This window comes from Rousettus aegyptiacus, unplaced genomic scaffold (assembly GCF_014176215.1).
Source record: "Rousettus aegyptiacus isolate mRouAeg1 unplaced genomic scaffold, mRouAeg1.p scaffold_m13_p_3, whole genome shotgun sequence".
In the NCBI taxonomy this organism is placed as follows: domain Eukaryota; kingdom Metazoa; phylum Chordata; class Mammalia; order Chiroptera; family Pteropodidae; genus Rousettus; species Rousettus aegyptiacus.
This window is the reverse complement of record NW_023416306.1, coordinates 42,830,753-42,847,204: the sequence shown is the minus strand read 5'-3', so window position 1 is coordinate 42,847,204 and position 16,452 is coordinate 42,830,753. Positions and strand designations below refer to the sequence as shown.

Genomic DNA, 16,452 nt, shown 5'->3' with positions numbered 1-16,452 from the left:
TGGAGAGCTACATAGGAGGAAATGTCAGGGGAAGATTAAAGGGTATAACCTACCTTTACCCCTGAGTATTGATTTTTCTTTGACTTTTCGCAGAGCTGTAGCAAGATTTTTTTCAATTAAACTTTCACATTTAATTTAATTTAATTTTAAAATTGTTTAGATTTCTACTGAGCACTATGCTTAGAGCTGCTGGAACAGGGCTGAAAAAGTTCCTGCTTTGAAGGAACTCAGTCTCGTGCAGTTTCACAACCTTGGCACTGCTGATATTTGGGGCCAGATAATCCTTTGTGTAGGGGCAGTCCTGGGCATTTTAGGATGTTTGGCAGTACATGCCAGTATCCTCAACCATGACAATCAAAAATGTCTCCCGACATTGCCAAATGCCCCCAAGGGGAAAAATCTCCTTCAGTTGAGAACCACTGGGCTAATGGAAGAAATGAACAAAATATAGACGTTTCCCAAACATTGTGATAAGTGCCTTTACACCATAGGGCTGAGAGGAGTGCTGTGAAGGGGCATCTCACAAAGACTGGGTGTGGGGAAATTAGGAAGATGTTGGGCAGTAAATAAAATGGAGTGGAACCTTGAAAACTGAGCAGCAGCCTGTGGGAGAAGTGAAGGAGAAGGGAGGAGTAGGAGAAAGAATGAGGGAGAAAGGGCGAGGAGTGATGGAGAATTACTTGTTCCAGGCTGAGGGCACAGAATGAGAAAATGCTCAGAGGCCTCGACCACCATGTTATATTAAGGGATCTAGAAGCTGGTAAGTGCCATGTTACCCAAGCATAAAGGATTAAGGGGGGCAGGATGGTGGGCTTTGCAGCCTCAGTGCTACAGAACACATTTTTCAAAGCCCAAGGTCAGTCTTCTATTACCCTCTACAGTGAGGTTATAATTATCTGTTTTTCTCCGGTTATTTCTGGAGAGCCCATTAAATACTTGCCACTGTATTTGGTCCCAATAGTTAATAGACTGTAGTATCTTTTATTTCTTCACCTAGCACTGAAATCATTTGAGCTTTTGTCAAATCTTGGGTATGTTTAGCTTCAGGTTTGGGGCAGGGACATTTAAAAAGATGCATGATACTTGAAAATAGAGAATATAGTTTTATTCTTGTTCAACCTGAAACTTTTCATAAAGGTCAAAAACAACTTTAAGGATATTGTCCTCATTTTATCTGAGCTCTTTTGACATCCTGTGAGGTCTGAGAAAACAAGATCAATGTCTTTTTAATCCTTGATGTATAGAAGATACTTGACCAACATTTATTGGATAAGTATACTTATATTTTATCTTAGTCCATTGGAGCTGCTTTAACAAAATGCTGTAGACCAATTGCCTTATAAACAACAGAAATTTATTTTTCATAGTTCTGGAGGTTGGGTAGTCCAAGATAAAGGTGCTGGAAGATTCAGCATCTGGTGATATCCTACTTTCTGGTTCGTAGACAGCTGTGTTTTTGCTGTAACTTCACATGGCAGAAGGGGCAAGGGGACCCAGAGGTCTCTTCTATAAAGGCGCTAATCCCATTCATGAGGACTCTGCCCTCATGACTTAAGCACCGCTCAAAACAGCCCCTCTTTAAATACCATCACATTAGGTTTCAACATAAAATTTTGAAGGGATACATTCAGTCTATAGCACATTTCTGTAGAGCACAATACATGATAAACTTCTGAAGGATATGATCTCATTTGATGACTACAACAATCCAATGAGGTAAGTAAGGAATTGTTTTTCACTCCATTACAAGGTGTGTCTTATCCTTGACCCAATATTACCTAAGCCACACTTTCCTACCTCACACTGAAAGAAAACTGGTAACAGAAACATTTCGTATCTCATATAAGTGCTTATTCTTATGATAGATGATAAAGTGGAAAGGCATTATAGGTTTATATTTTCAACTTTTTAAAACTCTTAGAATCATAAAATAATAAGGGAGAGGAGGCTCAGGAGTCAAACTTTTTGATTTCACAGGTGAGGAAACTGAGGTCCCATAGCTACTTAGTGTGGAGCCAGAATTATAACCCACATCTCTAGACTCCTATGTTCAGGTAGACACATTGGGATTTACTGATAGGAATGCTTACCTGAAAATGCCTTGTCTCTATAAGTAGCAGACCACTACATCATATGCATGGCAGAAACCCAATTGTGGAGGTTTCTTTTGAACAGCTTGTCTTCTGTAGATAGATATGTTCCAGATGAAAGCTGGGTTCAAGGACATAAGAAATAGCACATTCAAAAAACTACCTATTCCTATTTTTTCATACTAATATTGAACAATGCTATCTAAGCGTCCAAATATAATAACCTGTTTTCTTTTTCCCAGAAGAGGAAGCAAGGGTCCAGAGAGGTTAAATTTTACATAGGATTTTGTTAGCCAAGTCAACATTTGTGTGCTTCCTAAAGATGAGTCATCTCTATTCCTTATATGTAGGGCAGGAGGGCAGCTGGAATTTCCCAGCTCACTCGTAGGTCACTGCTTCCTGTCTCTGCTGCTCTTTATCCTCTGTGGCACAACTTCATTGGCAAAAAAAGTGGAACAGATACTATCCCGGGTGGTTGCCTGTACTGACTCAGATGCCTCAAGGCTTGTGTTATGACAAATTTAGGGCAAACGAATGTCTAACTTTAACAACAGTGTGAATAATCGAATCTCTTCCCAAGTTTTATTGCTCAATATTCTACCCAGAAAGGACCACTGATCACGCTCAGCCTATCAAAGGCCATTTGTGATTGACGATTGAAAAGTTTGTCTTGGATGACAAAGCTCAGTGAGTAGATCATCGCTGAAAGAAAGAAAAACACTTTGAGCTGTCATAGTTATCTCCTTGCTCACATGAAAAAAAAAAATTCTTAAAACTGAAAACTAAGTGTTGACACACTATCACTCACTAGTCTTGCTTGTTCCTGAAACTTGAAAGCACTAGGCCTTCATTTAGGAGGCTGTATGAGTGTTTGTCCTCCTCTAGAAGGTGGCGACCTTGAGAATAGAAAGAAAGGGTCTTGTTGAAGACACATTAAACTCTTATTGCAGTTAGCACATCTGGGGCACCCACTCTAGTTCTTAAAATAACATACTTCCTGGCACACCTGTTATTTTTGCATTCCATGTATACAACTTGAATTATCCAATGGCCTTGCTTTAAGGAAATTCATCATATTTTATTGATTCTCTCACTGTCTAGGACAATGGGGAGTACAGAATAAATGCACAACAGATATTGCTGAAACTAAATTAGCTCTATGAATTCAAAGTTTTAGGATGCCACTTAATCATGCAAGCTTCCTTCTCCAAGATTTCACCTGCCAAGGGAAAATTCAAGAACTTATAGAGTCACAGCAGGATTGAACTCTAGCATTCATTTACTTTATAATTGGCATTTTGACCCTAAGAGCTTTCTTTCCTTCTCTGTTTCTTAAAAACAAAGTAAAACAAGACAAAACAAAAACAAAATGAAACTAAACAAAACCCCTGTGACTTAAAAAAAAAGCCAAAAAATAATGAGTTAGTCTCTAGTCTAAACCAGTAGATGTCCCTAACATCTCTGGGCCCAGGACACAAGTGTAGATGGAGAGAGCGAGCGAGGAGACCCTCATTTTTTGCCTACTCTTGCTCTTGCCCTAGGATAGGAGGCTTGGAGAGCACATGTGATCACCCCAGCAGGTAAGTCTAACCTCCATACCTACCCACCAAGCTCCTTAGAAAATACTTGGTTCTATGCTTTTGCACACCATGTACTGTGGTGCACCCGTGGAAGAATAGATGGGGGAAGAGGTCCATTCACGGCCCGCAATTAACCTTAATGTCATTTGGATAGAGAATCCAGGTCTTGGGTACCAGGAGCTTGGTTTGGGTGGGGGTGCTTTAGTATTAGGTGGGCATAGGGTTCTGTTGGGCATGTTCCCTTGACTCCTAGGACACCTTGCCCCATGAGGAGCGTGGTTGGAAAAAGTCTCTAAAAGTCAGGGTCCAGGGCAGGATTCCCCATTGCTCAGATCTGTGGGCAGTAATGCTAAAAGATCACCCTCAGAAATAGTTTAAAATTCAAATTCCTAGATTCTATTTCCAGATATTCTGATGTTGCTGCTCTGTGGTAGGGCCCAGGAATCTGCCTGTACAACCAGAGGTGGATATTCCGGTGTTTCCTTGTTTGTCTTAGCTCATCTGCGGGATGTTTACCATCAGGAGAGAGGCCTCTTTCCTCTGCCCTCCTCCTCGAGCCACCCTCCCCCAAGCCTTGAGTGACTCACACCCCTTCTGTTGCTGGACTCTCTTTGTTATGGTTGCCAGCACCACTGCTGTGCCTTTTGCAGATATTGCCTGCTCCCTATATGCCAGCCCAGGTTCTATTTCCTTGCTGCTACCACTGTTGTTTGTTCTGCTCCTGCTTGTTCTAAGAAAACTTGTTTGTTCTCATTGCCACTGCTGTCAAGCTGCAATCACTGGGCTGTTTCTTTTGCAAGAAGAAAGGGCTCCTGCATCTGTCAGCTAGACTCAAAGCTCCATCATTAAGTAATAATGGCATTATGGGACCCCCTCCCCCCCTTAAATATGGACTTATGGTTTCCACAACTCTAGGTAGTTCTTGTGCCTGTTCACTGAGATCTGGGAGTGTGCCCACATCCTTCAGTATTCCCATTTTCTTGGAGTGTTCCCTCAACCCCAGACTTAGGGAAGCCCTTCTGTTCTGCAAGAGGGTTCTGAATCTGAGGACCCAAGATTTGGCTCTCAGCCCTAACATCCTTCTCTTTTCATTCAGGGAGTCCACATCATTTCCTAAATTTCCTGGATTCCTAAGCCAAGTAGGCCTGCAAACTGAGCTTCACTATGACTTTTGTCACATTTACATGATTGATTTCTTACTGTATCAGATAAATAATTGCAAAATTACTCCCTACCGTTTTTGCGAACTTATAAAATACTGGTGAGAAGCATGAAGACTGGAAAAGGCCAAAATTTATATAATGTTACATCTGTGTGGTAAAATATGAGTCCAGAACATCAAAAAGCTATTTGGAAGATATCAGTTATTAAACAAAACTTCAAATGACTTTGTAAATAATAAATTCTGCTGTGGTAAGCCTGTATACGTAAAATGATATCTGTGCATTACATATAATATATGTGTATATAAATGAAATATAATATAAATACATTTGTCAAAAATTTTGGCTTCATATGTTCGAAATAATTTGCGATATTCGTTTGCTCCCAGGTCGAATTTCTTCTTTCTTTGCCTTTACTGTGTTTTCTTCAATAGCATTCATTGCTTTGGGAAAGAAATGAACACTTAACAGAGAATCAGATGTTTGTCCTTTGAGTAATAGATCCACTGATCTGGGCATAAGAGAGAAAATTTAGAATACAACTATTGGATTAAGAGTTTTTCTCACCTGTCACTAGATAATACTTTACTGGAGAAAGGAGAGAATCAGGAGAGAGAGAAGAATTAGGTGTCTGCTAAGGGCTCTTCCCAAGTTCTGAGGGTGGAGGATAAGAGATACTCCCCACTCTCCCCACCCCCGACCCCTCCTCCCTACTATAGATTTTGGGGATGAAGGTCAGAGAAGTCCATAATATAGGATCTGGAAGAACTCAAAAATTTCCACATGACCACCATGAAGTGAGATTAAGAAAATAGCACTGAGGTGTATCTGGACAGGTGGGCATGAGGTAACCTAATGGAGTTTCTTCAAAGCCCAGGGTGTTGGGAGAGCAGCAAAATATTTTATGCAGCTAAGAGCATGCATAGTTATGGAAGAGAACTTAAGAGCTAAATGATTTTGCAGTAGAAAATAAAGGATACAGCAGGGAAAATTTATCCTGTGTGGAGCAACAACTGAAGACCAGGTATGAATGAGAATGTATAGGTAGATGCAGCCAAGATACATGATTGCCATAACTGATGTTTCTTCCTTGGTTTTTACTAATCAACCTACAGTATATATTTCTGTGGCACAGTCTGATGACAAACACTGTATTTCATCAGTTCCAGAATAATCTCAGCTATTGTCTCTTGAAATAATGCCTCTACCTCACTATCTGTCTCTCTTCTGAGATTTCAATGAAATGAATATAAAGTCCTCCTGATGTATTTTCTATGTCTCTTACTTCCTTTCCTGTATTTCTCATCTTTATGTCTTTGTGTTTAATTATGGATAATGTACTGTGACCTGTCTTTCAGTTCATTAATTCTTTTTTTTCACCAGTATCTAGTATACTGTTAAGTCCATTTATTGAATTCTTGAGTTCAATTATCTAATTTTCAGTTCTAGGTTATCTAAGTTTCCACTTGTTTCCTGTTTTCTGCCAGAATTTTTAAGCTAGACTTTTATCTCCTTGAACTTAGCAAATACAGTTATGTATATCTTTATTTAAAAATTCCAGCATCTGGAGCCTCTGGAGTCTATTTTTGTTATCCATGGTTCACATTCACATTATCTGGTCTCTACATGTTCTTGGATACTTTGATTGTATGCTAGACAATTTTTGGCAAAGAATTTTCCAAACACAAAGTACCCAAATAATTTGAAGCAGAATGATGGTTTGTCCACTAATAAGGATACTTACTTAATTGCTTTAGCTATGTGTCTGGGGACACAAATAATTCAGTCTCAACTTAATCCAAGTTGCAGGTTTGATATTTTACCCAGTATGTCTGTAGTTCGTAAAAGAAACAGTTTGCTTCTGGCTTACCCTTACTTTTGGGTTTAACTCTTTGGACTACCAGTACAAAGTGAGGGATAGCTTATGAAATTCCTAACTTGCCTGACTCTAGACACTGAATTTTGTCTTCCCAGCTCAGTGAAGTTACCAAATCTACAACTCAGCCCCTTGGCTGCCTCTCTCCAATTGGCCTATACTTCCAATTCAAAAGTTACCTTGAGTACCAAACTTACCTATTCGGATGCCCAGTCCTTCTGTATTTGAGGCTGGTAATTCATCATATCATATTGGCCCTTCGATGCTTCCAAGATTTTTGTCTCTTAAAATTTCATCAGGCTTTCTTAGTCATCTTTTGTGAGCAGATTGGTTCACATTACCTAGTCTGCCAGTGGAAGCAGAAGTAAGTTTTAATTGAAAATACTTTAGTGGACTTAAAGCCAAGTCATCTTGAGGGTATGACCATGATTCTGTGAAAAAAAGTTGACGACGTGAGATAAAGCAGAATCTCAGGAGCAATGCTGATTTTTGGATCATAGACTACAGCGAGACTTTAAAAAGAGTACTATAGTGTATTTTAATTTTCCTGGAGAGATTTAAATTAATCTTCAGAAAGACAAAATGCAAATGTAGTCTTGTTAGAGCTTGCTGATGAGACTAAAATTTCTGAGAGTCTGAGGAATACCTGAGAAGGAAAGGGCAAAGCAAGCTATTTTAAATGACCCTGTGGCTCTGAATTCTTAAATGGAAGTCAGTCTACAAGCCTGGGCTTGGGCTTACTTGGTATAAAAAAATCCTGATATTGTGACAAACTGGCTTATCTTTTAACCTGCATACATACCGGAGTGAGGGTGAGGGTCTGGGGTACTTCGTAGGAGGAAGCTACATTCTATAGTAGGGCCTGATTCTTTCCTGGTCATGAGGGGAAATAGCTGCTAAGACCAGCTCAAGTGCCCCTCTTCTTGCTTTGCCTATCAAAAGCTAAGCACCTTCTTGGGGAATATACTTATGAAGAGAACTCCCAAAGTTTATAATATAACTTGAGACAGGCATGAAGGATTTTGAGGAACCCAAGAGAGATCTCTGGCTCTCTCTGGCTCTAGAAGGACAGAAGCGCAGCCAGAATGATTTACTTTTCCCCAGGCAGATAACTCTGCTTCAGAGATTAGGGAATAAATTGAAGAAGGAAGAGGAAATGGCCTGGCAATCCACTGGTGTGATCTGTTGCTTTAAGCAGACTGCTGACCCCACCCCCCTTATTTTTAACCCAACATACTCTACCAGAGGTGTCTCCCAGCAACCACCAGAGTTTCTGCTGAGAGCACCAGGCAATCTGATGAGTCTGGGGAGATGCCAACCACATGGCCTTGCACAGCTTGTCATGTGAGAGTTCTTATTCTGGAGAGATAAACTCAGAGCAGAGACTCTTTTGAAGTAGCTTATGCAAACAGTGAGAATTTATGATAAGGATATAGAATGCTCACAAAATCTTAGCAGGGAAACAGCTAAGCTTCAGGAATAAACTGGACCAGAGATTTAATACCTCTTCCTCTATATGTTCAATTTCAGACTTTTTTCTCTTTCTGCGGACTAGCTTTTTCTACTTTACAATGCATACATGGAAAAATACCATTGCTGAAAGTACCAACATTTTATGTTCCACCTCTAGCCATGTGGAAAGGGACAGCTGTCTCTTTTTCTTTCTCTCTTCCAACTCCAGATTCTGGAGTCAGATGCCTTCTCCTGGCCTAGTTGACTGTGGTCATAAGCCAGGACCCTGAAACAGAAATGTGACATTGGGGTTCATCCCTGTAATCCTATGGATAGACAGCAGTTCACAGGAACATCAGTGGGGATGTGGAGAGAGGTGTAAAAAGGGCCGCACTGAAGAAACCTCCTTGATATGATCCGCTTTGTTATATTTATGAACATTCTGGAAAAATTCTTTGCTCATATAACCAAGAACTGGTAAGTAAATAATTAAAAGAGTGTATTCATGAAGAAATTATAGTCCATTGGTTAGTAGCTTATATAGATATGGATTAGGCAATTTCTTAAATTCATATTTAATATTTGAGTCTATATATTATTTTGGTATATATAGAGAAAAAATCCCAGGTATTTTGAAGACCATCAGCAGAAAATATATGAAAACATTAATGGAATTATATATATTTAGTTCCTGTGAGAATATCCATTTCAACTTCCTTACTTTATTGATGAAGAAACTGAGAATTCAAGATATAAGACTGTAGAAATGTTTAAAGCTACTTTTGGGTTTTAATTCTAGATGTTTTTTAAAAAAATCCCTGAAAATAGTGGTTAAGAAATAAAAGAGACCAAAGACTAATAATATAGTTGACAGCCTATTATAAAGTCTTCCAGTATGCAAAGATATGGTGAAATAAAAGGATTATTATTTTATTTATTTTTTCACCAGAGTAGAAATAGGTTATTTTCAGTATCACTGCTATTGCTTCAGGTATATATCTATTATCTGTTCAGCTGATCCTTGCAAACTGCCCCAATTCTTAGACAAAGGCAGCTGATTCACTGTCTCTTAGAAAGAAAAACTAGTTGAGTGTGTTACAGCCACATGAATCATGTGGAACACTGCATAGGGCTTTATTTATCATGGGTGAAAGAATGTTTTCAAGGGAAACTATGTTGACCTAAAATTGCACAGTTCACCTTTATTCTGAGGAACTCATCTTTTCAGTGTGTCGTCTAATGTGCTACAAAAGGACCCTTCTAAACTGTTAGCACTGCAGGGAGAAACTCCCCCAGAGTTGCAAGAAATCATCCCTGAAAGTTTAGATTTCTCCTAGAAGCTCATATTTCTATGTTGTTTTAACTGCCTTCGCAAATCTTCTTGATAACAAAGTGCATGTCTTCTTACCTTGGATGCATTTAAACTTTTCCTTTCATTGCCTTTCTTTTCCCTTTCTGATCCAGGACAGGGCAAATTTCCCCAACTGACGGGGAGACCAACCCCTGTACTGAATGAAGAGGGTCCTTTGGCAGAGCGTGAAGACAGAGTCCAACACACACGCCAAAGTTAGGGTCAAGAGAAAAGTTCATTAGAAAAGGGGTAACACTCGCACAGACAGAAAGTGAGAGAGACCAATTGAGGATTGGAAAGATAGTGAGTATAGGAGAGGCTGAGTGTTCTAGGAATTCAGTTTATATATCATTCTTTAGTTCCTGTGAATTATTGTTGAAAAGAAATTGTTAACCCATTTCCTTTGATATGGACATATAGTGAGGAAGGGGAAGAGTATGTAGCTTGAAAAGGTAAGAATATTTGGAGTGAAAGGCCTGCTGGCAGTTTCTAGCCTTTAATCCATAGGTTCCCCTTGGTTTTAGCCACAAGGAATGACTCCTAGGGCCTGTTTCCCCTTCACAGGTGTGGAGAAGGGGCTGTTAGCAATCCCAGCAGAAATATTCCTTTGTTCTGAAGGTGTCCTTCTGGCCTGGCTGCAGGGCTGATCAGCATATTGCATCTCTGATTGTGGCTTGATTAATATTTTAAATTCTCTGGCCTCCTCCTTACATTACTTCTAATCCAACCTCTAAACCACAGTCCAGTGAGGGTGCTTGATCTGCCATTTGTGTCCTCTAACTTCTCAAGAACCTTCAGTGGCTCCATATTACCTCCAAAATTAAATTCTAGCCATGCATCCTGGATCACAGTGTTCTACAGTCTGACACATCTAGTCGACCTTGTTTCTTCAGATATTTTAATATTGGTACTTTACCTCATGAAGGAGGTAGGAAGATAGGATTCAGTGTGTGCCTTAAGCGTTTCATGCTCAGTCTCCACTATCAAATTTTATTCTATTTATTTTCATTTGAGAGGCTGACATACCTCTTCCTTAAGATGCAATGACAAAGGTAGTTATGTTAGGGGCAGCCACACCTGCTTTTTGCCAGGAATTTGCCTCAGGGAAGCTTATCTTTGGCTGTACTTGCCCAATGGCTCTTATTTTTATCTTTCAATCCCATCCCCTCTCCAGGCCAGGAGCTATGTCTTGCAGAACTTGTTCTCAATGTTTATCCTCATCCTCACTGTTTTGAAGCTGAGCTTTCAAGCCTTTCAGAAGTCTTTGCTATCTGACCCTGTTTCTGCAGCAACTTGTTGGTAGTCATTTATTCTTGTTCCTGATCATTATTTGCAGACTTTATCATGGTCATTTTGATGTTCCTCCCTTTGACTGTTAAAAACCACTAGCACTCACATGAGAGGCCCCATGCTGTTGGCTAAGAGCTCTATATGCAAATTATCTGGGATTGAAACCCAACATTATAACGTGCTGGCTGTGTGACTGAAGCAAGTTACATAACTGCTTCATGCTTCAGTTTTCTTATTTGTAAAACAGAGCTAAAATAGTACCTTCTGTGGTTGTTATGAGGCTTACTTGAGTAAATGCAAACACTGTGATTATTCTCAGTTTAGCTGTTCTGCCTCTATTAAATACAATCACCAGCACAACTGTCTTCATTAAAACTCTTGACCATTGTCTGGGCTTGGCCAAGCCTTGAGATGGCTTGGTTTCTCTCAGTGAAAGTTTTTATCTGTCCTCATTTTCTCCTTTTCAAAGCCAAACTCTTCCTTGATTTCCATCTCTAGCCTCATAATCTTTAATTTCTCTCAACCACATGGATAGCAAACTTTTCTGAAATGTCATAGCCCTCATTGGGTTAGCCACCTATTTGATGCCAAATCTCGTACTAACCAGCACTGTCCCTTAACCAGTTCCTACCTCTATATCTTAATCTCTCCAACCAAATTTAAAATTTTTAGGTGCAAAGGATGGAAGATCATCCCCTTTGAATCACTCATAGCCTATAGAACAGTAGATACTGAATAAGTGTTTGTCTGAATGAATTTGAGTAACTACACTTCCTTAAAGAGCTTAGAAGTCTTCCAAGGTGGTTTTGAGGGTATTGACTCTAGAAGACAAAGCTTGATGAGTGAAAATTTCCTGATCACCAGTGTTCCATGTGATTCTCAGGAATGATGATGACTATCCTGAGAGATCTGAAGGCAGGAAGAACCTTCTTGGCGTCACTGTCTATGCCTTTAGGAAGAAGTGAGTACATAGGCTCTGTTAGCAGACATAATCTAAAGCTGAAAGAGGGTACAAAGAGAAAATAATTATAAAACAAACAAGCAAGCAAACAAACGAACAAAACCTGAGTGAAGTATTTGGAGTGCTAGAGCCAAAGAATCTGATTTAGGACATGACTTCTGATCCAGGTTCTGACTCATAGGACACATCCTCTATCCCCTTTAGACCTTTCTAATGTGTAAAATGAAAATGTGGGCCAGATCTTATCTTGGCTTTCTCCATATAATGATTTTTTTTAAATGAGGATGTCACTTACATTTTATCTTTATTTTTATACCTTTTCTTGTGAACCTTTACTAAACCAGTTTCTCCTCCATCTCAACCAATGATACCACCATCCACTAATTGCTTAAATCAAAAATGTAAGACTTCTTGATTCTTCCTTTTTTTCGTTCTTGCCATCCACATTGTGAACAAATTCTATCATTTCTGCTTAGATATAGTTTCCAAATCTATCTGCTGGGCCTCAGGCCTATCCACTTCTTATCATCTCTTGTGCCAGCAACATAATCCAGGCCTTAACAACTTTTCATTTAGATTATCAAAATAATCTTCTTGGTCTCCACATTTAAACTCTTGCTCCCCTTGTTTTATTCTCAGCACTGAAATTAGAGTTATCTTGTGAAAACGAATTTGATCACACTACTTTCTTTCTCAAAATATTTTAATATTTTCTTTTTTTGTGCTTAATAATATTTAAATTTATTGCTATAGCCGATAACGGTACTATATGATTTGGACCCTGCTTACTTCTCTAGGCACAACCCCTGAGATTCTCTATTTTCCATACTCTCTTCCAGCCACATTTATTTCCTTTTAATTCTTCAAACACCCTATATTTTCATACACCCTGTATTTTCATAATAGAGGGTGTTTGCTCTGGCTGTTTCTACTACATGGAATGATCTTAGCCCTGCCCTTTGAATGGTCTTCTCTTTCTCATTCTTCAGAATTAGTACTTTGTAATTACATTACTATGTTTTTCAAAAAAGAAGAAACAAACCATTATAACTATATATTGGTTTGTCTCAATAATGTATAGTAATATTACAGTTTCTGTTTCCAAGGCTTAACTTGGCAAATTTGTTAATGACTTTATTAAAATTGATCTTTGAATATTCAGGTTTAATAGTATAACTAGGTTTGTCAATCTGTCATTATTCATAGTTAATTAAAGCATAATTTTATCAAATTCAATTTTGAAAGGTCACGTTTTCATGAAGCAACAGATATAGTTCAGAAAATCTTAAACAAATTAGTACATTTGACAAAATTATAAAAATTTTATTGCACAGTAATTTCTAGAAATTTAAAAGTTGGCCATATAACTGCTTTCTTGAGATATAATCTAGTGGCTTTTGAATGTTTCTTTCCTTAAAAATGTTTCACTAAAATATCTTCACTAGAAAATTCATCATAAATTTGTTATAGTCACTCAAAACTTTTGAAGTTCTTCTGCAGAAAGTCAGAGACAAGCACTAAATGATAGCAAAAATTGACATTATTTAATCTACTACTTTAGAACAAGTGCCCATTCCTGGTAAAAATGATCAGTGCATTCAATCGTCCTTTTGATTTTATTGTGGGTGCTGGTCTTCTTTTTCAGAATTTGATTTTTTTTCTAAGTAAATGTCTATTTTTTTACATTTGTTATTGTATATTTATTGGCCTTCTTCACAATTTTTGTACATTGATATTCAAGGAAAAGTTTTAAAGCCTGGTGTTTCATACACATTTTCCAAAGTTGAATCTGTCTCTTTACAAATTTGTTTGTCTAACTAAACTGAACTAAAGCTTCACTCCAGAAAAAAAGTTAACACAGAAAAGAAAATTAGCCTCAATATGAGAAAAATCTGACTGTCTTCTAGTGTCCACATTTTCCTTCTGATCTTATATTACTTCAAAGGTTGGGATTAGCTTTTCAAAATGTGTGTTTATTCTATGTATGGCTTCAAAATGAGCATTCCACTGTGTCTGGGAAAGCCTTTTCACTTACACCTATAGTCTGCAGCACTTCCCAAATGAATCTTTTTTAAAATTGATGAAAAGGAGGAATATATTTTTTAACGTGTTCAAAAAACATCATGCATGAAGAAAACTTTCTAAAACTGTTAACTCTTCGGACGTTTGGAGGGTGATTTACACAAAGCACAGATAAAAATTTGGAATTAACCTCATTAATTTTTTTACCCAAACACCACAGTGAATAATGGCTACAGTGGCAGCACTGCCATATTTCTTCTTTTACCATGATGGAGGCTTATGTTCAGTCTTTCACTATCCAGTTGTGTTGTGCCTTTTATGTGAGTCCAGCAGCAGTTATCCCAGAAACAGGAAAGAAACCCAAAGAAATCTTTCCTTTCAGATTTGCCATCCCCAATATGGACATAACTGAACACTTCACATTTGCTCAGGATATGAAACATCGAGAGGACTAAGAACTATGAAAAAGAACTAATGACTTGGAGATAGGAACAGAGACCAAAGTTAACTCAAATTATACTTCACCCCCTTGAACCTTATGTAGAAACAAATGCATGTAGCTGAGTGTCTTAGTTAGTTTATATGCTGTGTGCTATAGAATACTGTAAACTAGGTGGCTTAAACAACAAACATTCATTTCTCACAGACTGAGGGCTGGGAAGTCCAAGATCAAGGTGCCAGCAGATCTGGTGTCTGGTGAGTCCCACTTTCTAGCTTGCAGATGGCCATATTTTCGTTGTATCCTCACATGGTAGAGAGTAGATTATCTCTTTAATGTCTTTTCTTATAAGGGCACTAATCCCATGATGAAGGCTCCACTCTCATGATGTAATTACCTCCCAAAGGCCCCACCTAAATTCCCATTGTATTGGGAATTTAGGCATGAACATACGAATTTGGGAGGATGCAAACACTCAGTTCATAGCACTGAGTCTGTATGTGTCGAAGACCAATTGTTTAACTGGGAGTTCTTTGAACTAACTTGTATAGAGAATTCACCGTGTCTTAAAGGTTAAGCAATAAAAATGTGTTAACTTATAGTTTATTAAAACTCAACAGTAACTGCAGCAATTGCTGAGAACTTGGAGCAGCAAAGGATTTTTTTCCCAAGAGCAGTGTTTTATCGTTGAATTGACATTGTTTAGAATTACCAGTGTATGGTGATAGTAAAAAGCAGATTGATTTTAGTCAGTTTTATTACTGCGTCTAAGCTTTCTACAGACAGTGCACTGTCCCAGTTCTGGCACACACATGTTCCTGAGAGTCATCATTCCTAGTTTAAATACTTATACTCTCTCCATTTAATCTTAATATCCAAATTCTCTTTATCTCCCATGTAACATTTATAACACTTTGCATTTATATGTTTGTTTGTTTACATGAGATGTCTGTCTCCTCTACTAGATTATAGTTTATATTCTCCATAAGGAAAGAAACTATATCCCTTCTAGCCACCTTTATACTTAGTGCCTTCCATAGTGCCTGACACATAGTAGACAGGAAATAAGTATTTATGGAATAAATGCATGAAGGAAGATTTTGGAATAATAGATCCCTAGAGACCAATCATTTAAAGAAGCAATTTTATTTGCAAACATCTTCTCTGTATTTTATTATTAGTAGTATGTTACAAGACCTCATACGCTTTATCGCATATGGTCTTATACACTCATATTGTCCCATCAAAGGTGATCATCAGAAATTATATTTCATTAAAGACTTTAATTATGTGTTCTCTTCTGTAATGAGTCCCATCATGTTATATTTTAAGTGGAGGCATAATATTAGGTTGAAATTATTGAGGGAATACAGGGCAATTAGCCCTTATATCCTGACACAAAGGTGAAGCAAGACTATTTTGTAACTTGAGAATTTGAAATTATAACTGCTTCAGTCCTCGGAAGTGGACATAGAGAGTAAAAAGGATGCTGAGTGTAGTAGACAGAATAATGGTCTCCCTAAAATGTCCTTATCCTAATCCTTTGAACCTCTGAATATGTTATGTGGCAAAAGGAAACATGGCAGATGTGACTAAATTAAAGATTTTGAGATGGGGAGATTATCCTGGATTATCTGGGTGGTCTTAATGTAATCACAAGTGTCCATATAAAGCAAAGAAGGAGACAGGAAAATTGGAGGAGATATGGTGATAGATATAATTAAACAACTGAAAAATGTGTGCATGTTTTTTTAGATCATCCAGAAGTATCCATAAAACTTATCACTAGTCCGATACTGTACTGGCAAAATTTACACAGCATAGAGGAATATTTGATTAAATCCACTACTTATAGATAGTGTCAAGGATAAATCAAGTTATTACTAATGAGATATTCTTACTAAAGCTTTTGGTAGCCTGCAGTAAATTAGAATGTGTTCGCATTTTGAACGTTTTGGATATGAGAAGTTATGTGTATAAGGAGAAAAAGCCCAGAGAGAGACCTGGGATCAAACTCTGATTCTAAGACTCACTAGCTACATAACTTTAGGTCTGTTTAAACACTAAGGTTTAGTCTGAGGTTCTATAAAATGTCAATTAGAACATCTACATCACAGGTTGTGAGAATTTAGAATAATGTATATGAGGCACTAGTTCAGAGCCTGACACACAGTAGACACTTAATAAATGGTGGCTTCACTATTTCATCCAGGTTGTAATTGACAGCA

General features: G+C 38.0%; 1 protein-coding gene across 1 annotated transcript in view; it reads left to right on the top strand.

Moving 5' to 3' along the window:
* The first annotated feature begins 207 nt into the window (after positions 1 to 207).
* TMC1 (transmembrane channel like 1) overlaps positions 208 to 16,452 on the top strand; it is a 202,054-nt gene continuing 185,809 nt past the window's right edge. Inside the window, exon 1 of the mRNA XM_036239376.1 lies at positions 208 to 3,670. The gene's annotated coding sequence lies outside the window, so the exon portion shown is untranslated. The remainder of the gene's footprint in view (positions 3,671 to 16,452) is intronic.